The sequence below is a fragment of the Seriola aureovittata genome, chromosome 1 (assembly GCF_021018895.1).
Source record: "Seriola aureovittata isolate HTS-2021-v1 ecotype China chromosome 1, ASM2101889v1, whole genome shotgun sequence".
In the NCBI taxonomy this organism is placed as follows: Eukaryota; Metazoa; Chordata; class Actinopteri; order Carangiformes; family Carangidae; genus Seriola; species Seriola aureovittata.
The window spans coordinates 17,899,275-17,911,594 of record NC_079364.1 but is presented as its reverse complement, the minus strand read 5'-3'; the positions used below and the strand labels follow the sequence as shown (position 1 = coordinate 17,911,594).

The following is a 12,320-nucleotide window of genomic DNA, read 5'->3' as shown; positions in this document are numbered from 1 at the left end:
TCAGACTCTTTAGGTCGTATTTTAATTACATTGTGAGCTAAAAGCTGAATCTTTTTTTTTTTTTACAATGGATGAGAAAGGTGACAATGAGTAAGCAAGGGGAGAGCAGCATACGTGTTTATGCAATTGTTGTTCATGTATTTTTAGCATATTTTTACCTTGTTTGTGTGTGTGTAGTAGGCCTGCTCTTGTCTCAAAAAAATATTAAGCAACTAATAGTCACAGCGTTGATTTAATTGAAAAATAAAAACATTCTTTTCTCACCAGTATTCCTGTCCCTCCAAAGATAAATGCATTCATGCTGAGCGATCTGGTGCTTATTGAAGAACATATTTTGTGAATATTATTGTGATGCTAGAGATGTGACTATCATCAGTAATGACTTATCCCTAATAGCAATGACTAATCACCAGAAATGACTAAAGACTTATAACTCATTAGTGATTAATGATAAAATAGACCATAAAATTACTAATTGACTAAAAATTTCAGAGTCAACTAGACATTTTAATACTCTAATGACTGATTATTTGACTAATTTAACAGAAGGGGGCTCATTCAGTGTCTAGAGATCTGGTGTCGGGGTGTCGGTGGGGGTGTGGGGTAGGGAGCAGCATGTGTACAGACAGCAGGCAGATCAAAGGCTGAGGTCTCGGCGCTGCATCGTTAGTCAGGATACCTTGTCTACTTGCTCTCTCTCGCTCTCTATCGCAGGTCAAGTAGAGGTGAGGGATACACTATCACATGGATGAAAGACAAGACACACAAGCATTACCACACACACACACACACACACACACACAGTATATTCACTCACATACAAGAAAGAGGGTCATGCTGCCCAGAGGGGGATGCTGCGTGTGTTGGGTAGCGTTTCTTTTCTCTGCTCTGCTGTGCCTTCTGTTAGCATCGAGAAGTGGGCTGTGGCAGGAGACACACAATACGTAATTAGGCTTGCATTTGATCCAGTGCATCATAGCAATTAGCAATTGACAGCACAATGTGAAAAAGACCTCATCCCACTTCCTCCCCAGCCATCACCTGCTTAATCCTTATTTTCATCCTTGGCTTTGGGAGAACACCCTGTCTTTACTGCTTACAAGTGCGGCTTTGATTTTACAGCGTGTGCAGTCGCTGGTATCTAATCCACAGTAAAACCATTGATAAGCCAGGCAGGGGTAGAGGTTGTCAGCTGAGTCTCCTCTGTGCTTTTGGTAGGTGGCTGTCCCCTTGTGGACACTTGGTGGAATTACTCTCCTTTTCATGAACCTATACTGTCATACATATCAGCAACTAACAAAACATCAGTGTCTCATTCTTTGATATCTGTTGGTTATTGGAAACCATTATTAAAGCTTAAAATTCATCCAGATTGAAGATATTTCTCATTAAATCATATCTATGACGTTCAGCCAAAACAATAAAACTGGTAACTCCTTTTAATGTTGTGGCTGACCAATTAATTCATTAATATCATAACTGAATCATCCTCATTGACCACAGATCATTAGTTAATCTCAAATATGCTTTTGTTGGGCATTGCATGAAAAGAACAATCCATGTTTTGTTTTTTTTAAAAACATGGATTTTAAAATAATGGCTAACATAAATAAGCTATATAAAGATAAAAAAAAAACACAATAATTAGGCAGTGTTGTCTGCAAAATCATAAATACAAGTGTTCTATTTAATTAATTATAGTGTTAATGAATATGAAAGATAATTGGCTATTTATTTTGTCTCATTTTATTTGTCAAATTGAACTTGTTGGTATATGGTAGTCGCAGATTTGTAGTCATTTTTAATGAACAGGAAGTGACTCTCTCCATCCTGGTCAGGGATGGATTGGACATTCTTTATCCCATTTGGGGGACAATGTGGGGTCAGCCCTGTGGACTGGAGGCGTGACGGGAGGGGGGGAGCAGGTGCTTCAACCCCCCGCCCCTCCGGCTTGTCTCTGTCTGTCTGTCCGGCCCCCGCCGGAGAGGAAGCCCCACCTCCCGGCTCCCAGCGGCTCGGCCGCCTCTCTCCTCCTCTCCCCGGCGCTCTGCTCTGCTCCGTCCCTGTGGCCTCGCTAGGCGTCGGAGCTTCCTGCGTGACAACAAAAGTGCCGAGTCTCTGTTCTCGACGGAGGGATGGATCCGCGCTTTCGCCGCTAACGGAGGGAGACATTTACAAATTTATGAACACTGGAATAGCCCATACTTGTTTGCGGTGAGTGACTGTGTGTAAATCTGTAGTTATGTTTTCAAACCCGGAGGTTGTTTGTGCAAACGAGCGAGCATACGGCGAGGGTTTTGTTGAGGAAGTCATTACGATGTCGAGGAAACGAGTGCTAGTTCTTTTCTTTTTTCTTTTTTTTCGAAGGTCGGGTGCCTAGCCCTTGCGTTTGCACGCGGGTGTGCGCGCGAGGTTTTGTGTGCGTGTGTGTGTGTGTGTGTTTGTGTGTGTTTGCGCGCGCGCGCGCGTGTGTGTGAGTGAGAAAGAGAAACAAGAAAGACAAAAAAAGAGAGTCAGTACAACAGAAAGAGGTACTCCGGCGCGTTTAGGTGGTGATTTAATCTTTATTTTTTAATCATTCAGTATTAATGTGTCATTTTGTGAAGGATTTTCAGACAAATCATGTTTCAAAATGCAGATTAGCCCGAAGGACTGAAAGGAATAGCGGGCGACCCCCACCCCCTAAAACTAACTTCTTGTAACATTGTTACCGGTGCACTGTTGTGTTTATTATGTAAAGCACAGCCCTCGGGGTTTTTGCGTAAGCCATTTACGTTCACTGTAGGTCCCCTTTGTAAATTTGTATTATTGTCTTTACTTGGTTGCTAGTTCGCAGTCTCCAGTCATGCTGGCTCCATTAAATTTATTGGGAGAGCGTCTGGTCTGGGCTACTCCTTTAGAGTAGGAAAGGGGCTTTTTCACAGTATAAATGTGACTGACTGCAAAAGTGACACATGTTGACCATTTGGTGCTCTCTGGTGAAGGATTTGACCCTGTGCGTGTGTGTGTACGCGTGCGCGTGGCAGGTGGACCGTGTTGAATCACTTCCCACGCGCTCCTTCACTTCTCTTGAACTGCAGGCGAGTATAGCAGCTGCTTGCTTGTGCTTGGGAACACGCACACACACGCAATACTCATCACGCTCATCACACACCTCTCGGGTTTAAAACACGGTCTACAAACACAGCGATGAAGCAACAGGCTTTACTGAACACACTGTGCTGCGGGTTGAGTTTATCTGTAGCCAGAAGGAGCCTTGTTGTGTGTTTTAGCTGCTGCTGATAAGGTTAGCCATAACTGCAAGAGCAGGGAATTAGAGCCTCCTGGTTTTTATAGTGAGACTTTCTACTGGTGTCTTTTAACAGCTACTGACTGGTGTTCGATTGGTCATTCATTACATGGGCGCTTGTCTGCATGTAACATAGCTGGGTGATGTCATTTTTTAGCATAACTCTGGTGTATAATGCATTGTTTCTATGTTTCACCTTTTACTTGTAAATAACAACAACAAAATTTTGATATTTTCATTAACATTTTTTGTTTTTTGTTTATTTTAATATATCAAAAATATCAATTTCAGTTTTATGTCTAGTTGTTAGAATAATATCTCACTAAGGAGGCTATGTGGCCAAGTGTCTGTTTGTAAGGTGCCAGGTGCCAAAACATGATAGAAATTTCAATGGAAAAAATTCCCTTGAAACAAGTGATTAGTTCTGGTGCGGATACGGGAATTTGATAAAGGATTTAGCATTTATGAATAGGTAATTTTAGACATTTTGCTGTTTTTTGTGCTCAAATGAGCTTAATGAATGAAAAACAAAAACTGACACATGGGACATGTATCCTATGGTTGTCAATCACTATTTGTATTTTGATGATGATCTTGATCCAGATTAAGCCTTGATGGTTATGTGCACTGAGTGCTTTCTGTTTGTGGTTTATCTTCATTTGAGGTCAAAGTAAGGCTTGACCTATCACCTTTAACACTGACGACAGCCAGTGTCACCGCTACACTACAGTATTACTTTGATATAGGAAACCCCCCATACGAACGCATAGTCAAACACACCCTATCATAGGCTGCTGTCACAGGATAATCTCTGACCGCTGTCTCTCAGCTTTATGTATTCCCTAACCAATCAGAATTCAAATTTTGACCTGTTTTACTCCAGTGTTTACAAATATCAAACTGATGTAATTTTTTTTTTGCAGCCTCAGAAAACTTTAATAGAACAGAATTGTTGTCGTCCCACGTTTTTTTTTTTTTTTTTTTTTTCATCGTACAAAACCTTTTCAGTCTATCTGAAACTGAAAGCAGCTTCTAATCTTGGGTTTAATTTTTATTATGCCCCCCTGCTTTTTCACTGGGATTACAAATAGTGTGCTTGAAATAGATCCCCCAGTACTGATATCACAGCTATCGCTGTTGGAGGTTTTATTTTAATGTCTTGGATCTCTTAGATTGATTCCATGCAAGAGAATTTCCATTACTTTTACAATTTCAAGTCTTCCCTGAACAGGAGTGGCCAAATTTCCCATTGTAATGATTAATAACATTTCAAATCTGTGAGGAAGAACAGTGAGCATGTCAGGGAGCTGCTAGATTAGGATCAGTCATTGCTACTATGGTAGCTACCAAAGGACATGGCATAGATGCTGACTAAAATTAAAACGACATGCGAGTTACATGAAAAAATATATCAAAGTAATGGAAGTTATTTTCAAGAACTGGCGAGTGCTCAACATGTGTAAGACTTGGCTCATGCATTTTGTGTTCATGCACATGTGCGAGCTACAGATGCAGAGTCCAGATACTTATATTTATGTACCATTTGCTGACTCATGACACAACAAGAACTCCGCCAGAAAAGGCCAGCATTTCCATAATTTTGTTGGTTCACACACCATGGCTCAGACACCACTGTATACTGTATGTTAAATAGAAGTAGTACATTTTATGCTTTCTGTGAACCATAACACAACTTCTCTTTGTGGTTCAGTTTGCTCCACCCACATGGCAGACATCCACTTAGTCATTTTAGTATTTTCAGACTATCCAAAGATGGATCACAGTGAGGAAATACCCCAATATCTATGCCAATCACGTCTATGGTTTATGCTACAATGCGAACTGTTACTCATTCAAAGGATTTATGGTGAATGATAAATAAGGTGCCATTCATATGCCTAGTTAATGCTCCACAACATGGAATTTTATATGATGTCATGTGTGATCGCGTTCTACTGATAAATTCAACATGCCAAAAAAATAAATATGGATTATTTGGTTGGTTAGCTGCAAATTGTACATTCCTGTTATTGATTAGTCAGACCGCCTGCTGTGGCTAGGCTTACAAAGACAATATTAGCCCAGAGTCAGAATCAGAATAAAAGAATTACTCTCGCATAAACATTGCACATATCCCGACAACGGAACAGACAGGAAAAACATAAGCATTTCTGTCAATGACCAACACTTTCAAGCGGCAGCTGCTATTGGGAAACAGTATGTGCCGGTGCCGGCTCTACCATTAGTGGCATACCATCAGCCACTTCTCAATCTGATTGTCTATGTGCAAACTTTTCTTGAGGATTCAGAATCGTCTTGATCTGTGAGAGTGTCATAGTAATACCAAAAAAACAAAAAATTGTCCAGTGGCAAAAATGCTACATTTCTCTCAAATGCAACATGTTCTTTATCTGTGTACCAAATTTCATTAACAGGAAGTTTTTATGAGGCCCTATCAACAGACAGACAAACTAAGTAACAGGAACAAACATAACCTCCTTGGCAGAAGTGATTAAAAAAAAACTGAGTTGGCTGACTTTGGGTGAATTTATCCTCCTATGTCAGACTTACATGTGTCTGATGTTTCAGCACATGATAAGAGTGTAAGATTACTTATGCAAATTTTGCTCTCAGGAACAAATTTCTCGCTTGTGATCTGCCATTTAAAAGTTGTTGAACCTTTATGCTGCAATGGCGCCTATACAAGGTTGGCATGTTTTCAGGTGTCGTTGTGCTGTTTGTCATGCTGCGGTAGCCTGCAGTGCTGCGAGTGTCTGGGGGCTAGACAGCAGCTGTGTTGAGCAGAGTGTTGGTGACAGTTTGTCTGTGGCAACAGCACCTGGCTCTGTTTAGAGAGTGATTAGGAGAGTCCCAAGCAGCTCCCCGCACTGTTTACACAAGGAGCCTGGAGTTAAAGGTGACCCACTTTGCATTTCCTTATCAACAGCCCACATTGATAGCTTTGAATAGCACAGACTGTAGAGAGGCCTTTGCATGGGTTTACATAGTTCCCTATTAGAGAGAATGGGATGTGTTTGACAGGGCGAGGCTTGGATTTGACTAGCATTACAACAATGTCCTGAGGTGGTATGAAAATGCGGGTGCACACACGGCTCTCTTTGTGTGTCAGGGCAGGGTTGCTGTGTGGTCTGACTGTGTGATGGAAGAGAAACCGCTGTAGGATGTTTAGGAAATTAAGGTTTTCTTCGTCCAACATGTCTCCATCTCTTCTGCCACCTCCCTTTCCCTCTCTCTGTCTGTCTTGGTCTCTGTTCTTCTGTGTGTCCCCCCTTTAGCATGGACAGAGTAAGTGGGAGTGATTTTGTGTATCTAAGCATCCCCTACTGGGTGTAAAAACCGGTAGTAAAGGTAAGCTGTAAATGTGATGACCAGTGAAGACAGCTGAACAAACAGGTCATAAAGTATTTATCTGAAGAAAAGACGGACAGAAAGTTGGATGGATACACAGACGGACAGATTCATGGGCAGAGGGAGAAGCTGTTAATCAGATTGCCAAAAACTTCCCGTAGCTCATGACTTTTGTTCTCCTGTCTACAGTTTTTTGCTCCATATTTCACTTATAAAACTGCCTATCACTTTTTTTTGTGTGTGTTTGTATGTATTTACTGAGAGCAAGCCTAACCTGCTCTGTAAGCTTTGCCTGTGCAGAGACGCATGTTCCAGCATTGCCGTTAAACAGTACTTAATTTTTAACCACAAGGCATTGTGTGTGTGTGTGTGTGTGTGTGTGTGCGTGCGTGCGTGCGTGCGTGCGTGCGTGCGTGCGTGCGTGCGTGCATGTGTGCGTGCGTGCGTGCGTGTGAGCGAGCGTGAGCGCATGTCCTTGTCACACAGCCTGGCTCACACTCCTAGTGACAGACAACAGAAATGTATGGCTTTACAATAATTGTAGATTCAGTAGAACTTGTTAGAGATCGCATTAATAGCTGGAGAAGGCTGAAGGGAATGTAAACACGTAAAAAAAAAAAAGGGCTGGTCCCCAATAAAAGCTGCGTCCAGAATTGTACAGTTATTACAGTTAATCCTTATACAGCTGCTGGTGTTGACAAGTAGATGTTGCTTTTGTGAGAACAGAGTTTGAGAGTCTTGGCCCCAATTTGTGGACTAAAGCCTTTCTGTAATGCCCCACTGTGAAAACTAAAGATCGTTATCTCATACCCCCCGTGTAGATCTCACTTAGAGATAGGGAGTGAAAATAGTAACAGATCATAGATTTTGCTGATCAGTACAGTTTATGTAACATGGGAGTTTTTTGTGAATGCATTTTAGATCTTCATTTTCATCTTCATCTGTAGGTGTGAGTGTGTAAGGATGTTGCAAGCAGATGTTAACAAGTGCCTAGTCACCTGATTTGCCCCATTGCTCTTCAATACGGGGGTAATTGACCTGGAACAGTTGCTTATTATAAGATACACAAATGAAAAAAAGGAAGAATTTGGCTGTTTTTTCTCATTTTTAACATGTTTTACTAAACCATTTCTAGCCCTGTTCATTTAGCTTTGTTTGTAATGCTGATTCCACAGTTTGTATTCCCATTTACCAAACTTCTGCCTTGGTGCCATTGAAGTGAATCATGGCAGAAGCCAGTTGAGTTAGACAGAGTCACACTTTTCCTTGTTTGTGGTGCTGAGTCCCATGCTATAAGACCCATTCCCTGAACGGCACTGGAGACATGCTACTTTTGTATCCAGTGTGATTTCATTTAGACAGTAGTACACAGCACAGCGCTCTGCAGTGAAGTAACCTCCAGAAACTTTTTCACAATGTTAACTCTGTTTGTGTTCTCAATCTTCACATTGGATTAAATTATGAGGGGAACCAAAAAAAAAGAAAAAAAAAAAAAAGAAAACATTTTCATTCGCACAAGTCAGACCAAACCATGTTCTAGATATCTTCAGATTATGTGTGTATGTTTGTGTAGCTGATGTTTGCTGCTGTCGTTGTCATACCGCAGGACCTGATAAGCACTGGCCAAACAAACACAACACAGGCAACATGAGAGCAGGAGATAAGCGAATCATACACACACTCAATACTGACCATACTTGACTATTGCCCTCACCAAACAGGGCCTCTTTCATTCAGCATTTTTTGGTGTGTGTATGTGTGTGTCTGTGTGTGTCTGTGTGTGTGTGTGTCTGTGTGTGTGTGTCTGTGTGTGTGTGTGTGTGACGTATCATATAGTGTGTGTCTGTGTCTATCTGTCTTGTCTTTGTGCTTTCTGCAGTCATACTCTCACAGTATAACCCAGCATTGTGCTAAAGGCTACTCCTCAACAAAGGCCTTTTCTTTTGCTATCACATCATCATCTCCCTTTTCCCCTCTATCTGTGTCTGCTTCTATCTCTTTTTAACGTGTCTGTCTGTTTGCCTCTCTCTCGCTTCCTCTGTTTCTCTCTCTCTCTTTCTCCATCTCCGAGATATCTGCTATATCAGCTGACTGTCATATTGTGTGTGTCTGTTTGCTAGCATGCCTCCTTGTGTATGAGAGCAAGGTCAGATATGTGCCTGAAGAAGTGAAGTGGGTTTTGTGGCCATGTGTTTTAATCAGCTCATGGGCAGAACTGCATACCTTTGTTGGTGGAGGCCACAGTTGTCATGTAAAACGTGCTTCACAGAAGATCTAGTTGCCAGCTAGATTTGTTTTATCTGGCTGGCATTTGCATAACTAAAGTTTATCCATTTTGGGCAGTGTCCTTTTGTTTCTGTTTATATCTCAGTTTCACATCTTTCGTAGGTGTCGTCTCTTATCTCAGTTTCAACCATATGTGTTTCCCCTTTGCACTGCAACTGACTGACAAAATATGCCATAATTTAGTAAACGGATAAAATAAATACACAGGAAGGTCATCTTCCAAAAGAAAGCTTTTGCATGGCTTTCATATAGCTTTAATAGAAATATTCTGAATAAATGCATTTTTGAAACTCTCTCCCCTGCTGTACATTGTGAGTGGATGTTGAATGTAAATTCCAGCCTCTCTTAAGTAGGGTTGCAAGTAACAATTATTTTCAATATTGATTCATCTGCAGATAATTTTTTCGATTGTAGAGTCCTGACCAAATCATTACTATCATGGTGTAGCTATGTTTCTCATGGGCAAGGACACAGCAGAAGATGAGGCAGAGGTCGGAGTTCAGCTGCTACCAGCACCCTATCTTGTGCACAAGCATGAACGCCCCCTGTTGCTGATTTGCTGGAATAGTTTTTTGTGTCTCGGTCCAAACCACTTTGTTTGTTTCCCATTTACAGAGCCAGGGCTATCTACAAATACGTGATTGTTTTTGAGCGCACACAGAACACCCAGTGAGGAGATATTCACTTACACAAAAAGTGTATTGTGTTAGAATTGCTGCCTATACTTTTAATCGACTAATTGTTTCAGTTCTGCTCTGAAGCCCAGGTCATGCGGAACCTATGGTAATTGAACATCATTTATCTTTATATTCATAGATATTTCCTGTCTAGACTAGGAAAAGTTTTAAGGATTTGTGCTTTTGAAAGGATGGGTCAGTCATTCATCATATGCCTGATTTTGAAGGGTTGCGCACATTCCACTGGTCCAGCTAACAACCGAGCAATACCAATGCTAAAGCAGATTGTAACCCTACTCTGAAAATGGAATTTTCAGAAACGCAAGAGCCATTAAAAAATAATCTGGTTTGACCCTCAAAAATGTTGTAGAATAATACCATTTTTTGATGAGTTTCTGTTCTACAAATGACAAGTCAAATACTTGAAAGAATGAAGGACACCACACGTATCAGCTCTGTGGCCAAGACAAACCTTGTCTTTGTGGCTGGACCATTCAACATCCACCCATTCACACATGCACACACAGACATGTTCGAGCAAGAACACACACCGGTTATACCAATTACAAGAGTACAACAGGGCAACTCTCAGCAACCGGACCCTGCTATGGAAAGTCAAGTGGGTGCTTTGCACGTGTCTGTGTGTGTCTGTGTGCGTGTGCGGTGGAGTCGCTTGGGAGTCAGGACGCATGCAGAGTACTTGGAGTGCTAATTAGGCAACCACAACCCAGCAGAGTACATCAGAGAGAAACAGAGAATAGATGGGAGAGAGAGGGTAAAGAGAGGATGAAGTGAGGAGTGTATGTAGTGGAGCGAGGAATGTAATGATACCAGGAATTTGGTACCAACGAAATTCCACGATTCTCGATACCAAATTCAATACCACAGCACAAACACAAAACGACAGAGGCTGCTGCATATACATACACATGCACTGACTTCTATACAGTCAGTTTCCAAGCATCAATTTAAATTGACTAAGAAGGTGACAGGCCCATGGTGTGAAAATATTTGGTTAAAAAGTCAGTGTTATATAATGATGGTCACCTGCTAATGTTGTGAGCACCCAGCTCATGTCTGAACTGTCGCAATGTTAGCCTAAACAAGACAACGTTAGCTTTTGTGAACGTTGTGTGTGGAGCGTTACTACAACAGACACCAGCTGTCGCAATTCACATACAATAATGGAAACATTTTTGGAGATGAACATTCTGTCGACATGTTAATATAAAGTTAATAACTGAAATCGCTCACCTTGAATTCTGTGTACAGATCTAGATGTCTGTCTTTGAGCTGCTCATATAAGTTCCCTCCTTTCATTTCAAATGCTCTGTGCTACTCTTTGCATATTGGCTTTTGGTTGTTCATAACTTGTCCCTGCTGATCCACTTCAAATACGAAATATCAATGATATAGTGATATTTTTTTTTTTTTCTTTTTTTTTTTTTCCCACAAGTCTCAGTAGACCTGTTGCTGCAGCCGGACCTGCTGCCATTCCACATTTTGTTGTTATTGTTAAGTGTGATGTCGGACTAGAACTCTGTTATACTTTCCTCGTTAGTCTCGGAAGAATCACATCTCCAGTAACTACGACACAGGTACCGTCACATTTTCAGAATTTTGGCATCGACTTTGTACCGAAGTATCGATTCTTGTGACCATCCCTGAGGGGGAGCCAGCAGAAACAGCTCTCATCTCCTCAGGAGGCTTGTGGAGGGAGAGGAATAGAGTGAGAGATGAAGAGCGAAGGAGACCATTGAAAGATGATAGTAACCGAAATATGTTACGTGCAGTGATGTCCCCAGGCACTGAGAGCTTTATAGTACAAAACAATAAAATTTTTTCCAGCTCTGTGGGACATGACATGCAGGCTGTCTGTTCCTAACTGTGTGTTCGTGTGTGCATGTACCTGTTCGTGTGGCTAAAGGTACACCAAAAGGTATCACAGGTGCAGAAACCGTGATAAGCTCCATGGCAGGTCCTCCTTTGTATGTGTTTGCCTCTTTTTGTGTCATAAGTTCATGTGAATTCTGCAACATCTGTTGTATCTCCCTGACTTGCTGGGAAGAGCCACATTTCCACCCTTTCCTGTCTCGCTCTGGCAGGTGAGGTTGATTAAAAAGACTGAGTCGGCAAGGCCCGATGATGATGGCGATGGTCAGAACTGCCTCCTCTTCCAGTCGAACAGCTGGGCTGGAAGCAAGGCTGTGTCCCCCTCAGCGAGAGGCTACACAGGGCACAACCATGCAGACAGCAGCTTGACTCCTGGGGCATAGACCACAAAGAGCCAGAGACACAGACAGAATGCACTTACGTGTGTGTGTCTCTGTGTGTGTGTGTGTGTGTATGTGTGTGTGTGTACAACCAGACTGTTCTGTCATACGCCCACACTGGTGTCTCAGAGAACACAGCCACACACTCGCCAGATGACATGCACACACACAGACATACACACACAACCCCAGCAACCCCTACCACAGTCACTGTGTAATTAACAGCCATAGGAAATGGCGCTGTTGGGGTGGGTGAGTTGGATGCAGGGAGGAGGAGAGGAAAAAAAAAAAATCATCTCAGCTCGTGCCTTCCCTCAAGACACACTCTGTTTCTCTGTGTGTGTGTGTGTGTGTGTGTGTGTGTGTGTGTGTGTGTGTGTGTGTGTGTGTGTGTGTGCGCGCATGTGTGTGCGTTGGAGAATGAAA

General features: G+C 42.0%; 1 protein-coding gene across 3 annotated transcripts in view; it reads left to right on the top strand.

The window, feature by feature from the left end:
• gse1b (Gse1 coiled-coil protein b) overlaps positions 1-12,320 on the top strand; it is a 169,554-nt gene that overhangs the window by 124,235 nt on the left and 32,999 nt on the right. Inside the window, exon 1 of one of the 3 annotated variants that reach the window (XM_056372199.1) lies at positions 1,983-2,214. The exons of the other annotated variants lie outside the window; for them this stretch is intronic. The gene's annotated coding sequence lies outside the window, so the exon portion shown is untranslated. Of the gene's footprint in view, positions 1-1,982; positions 2,215-12,320 lie in introns of those variants that run through there. 3 annotated transcript variants of the gene reach the window in all.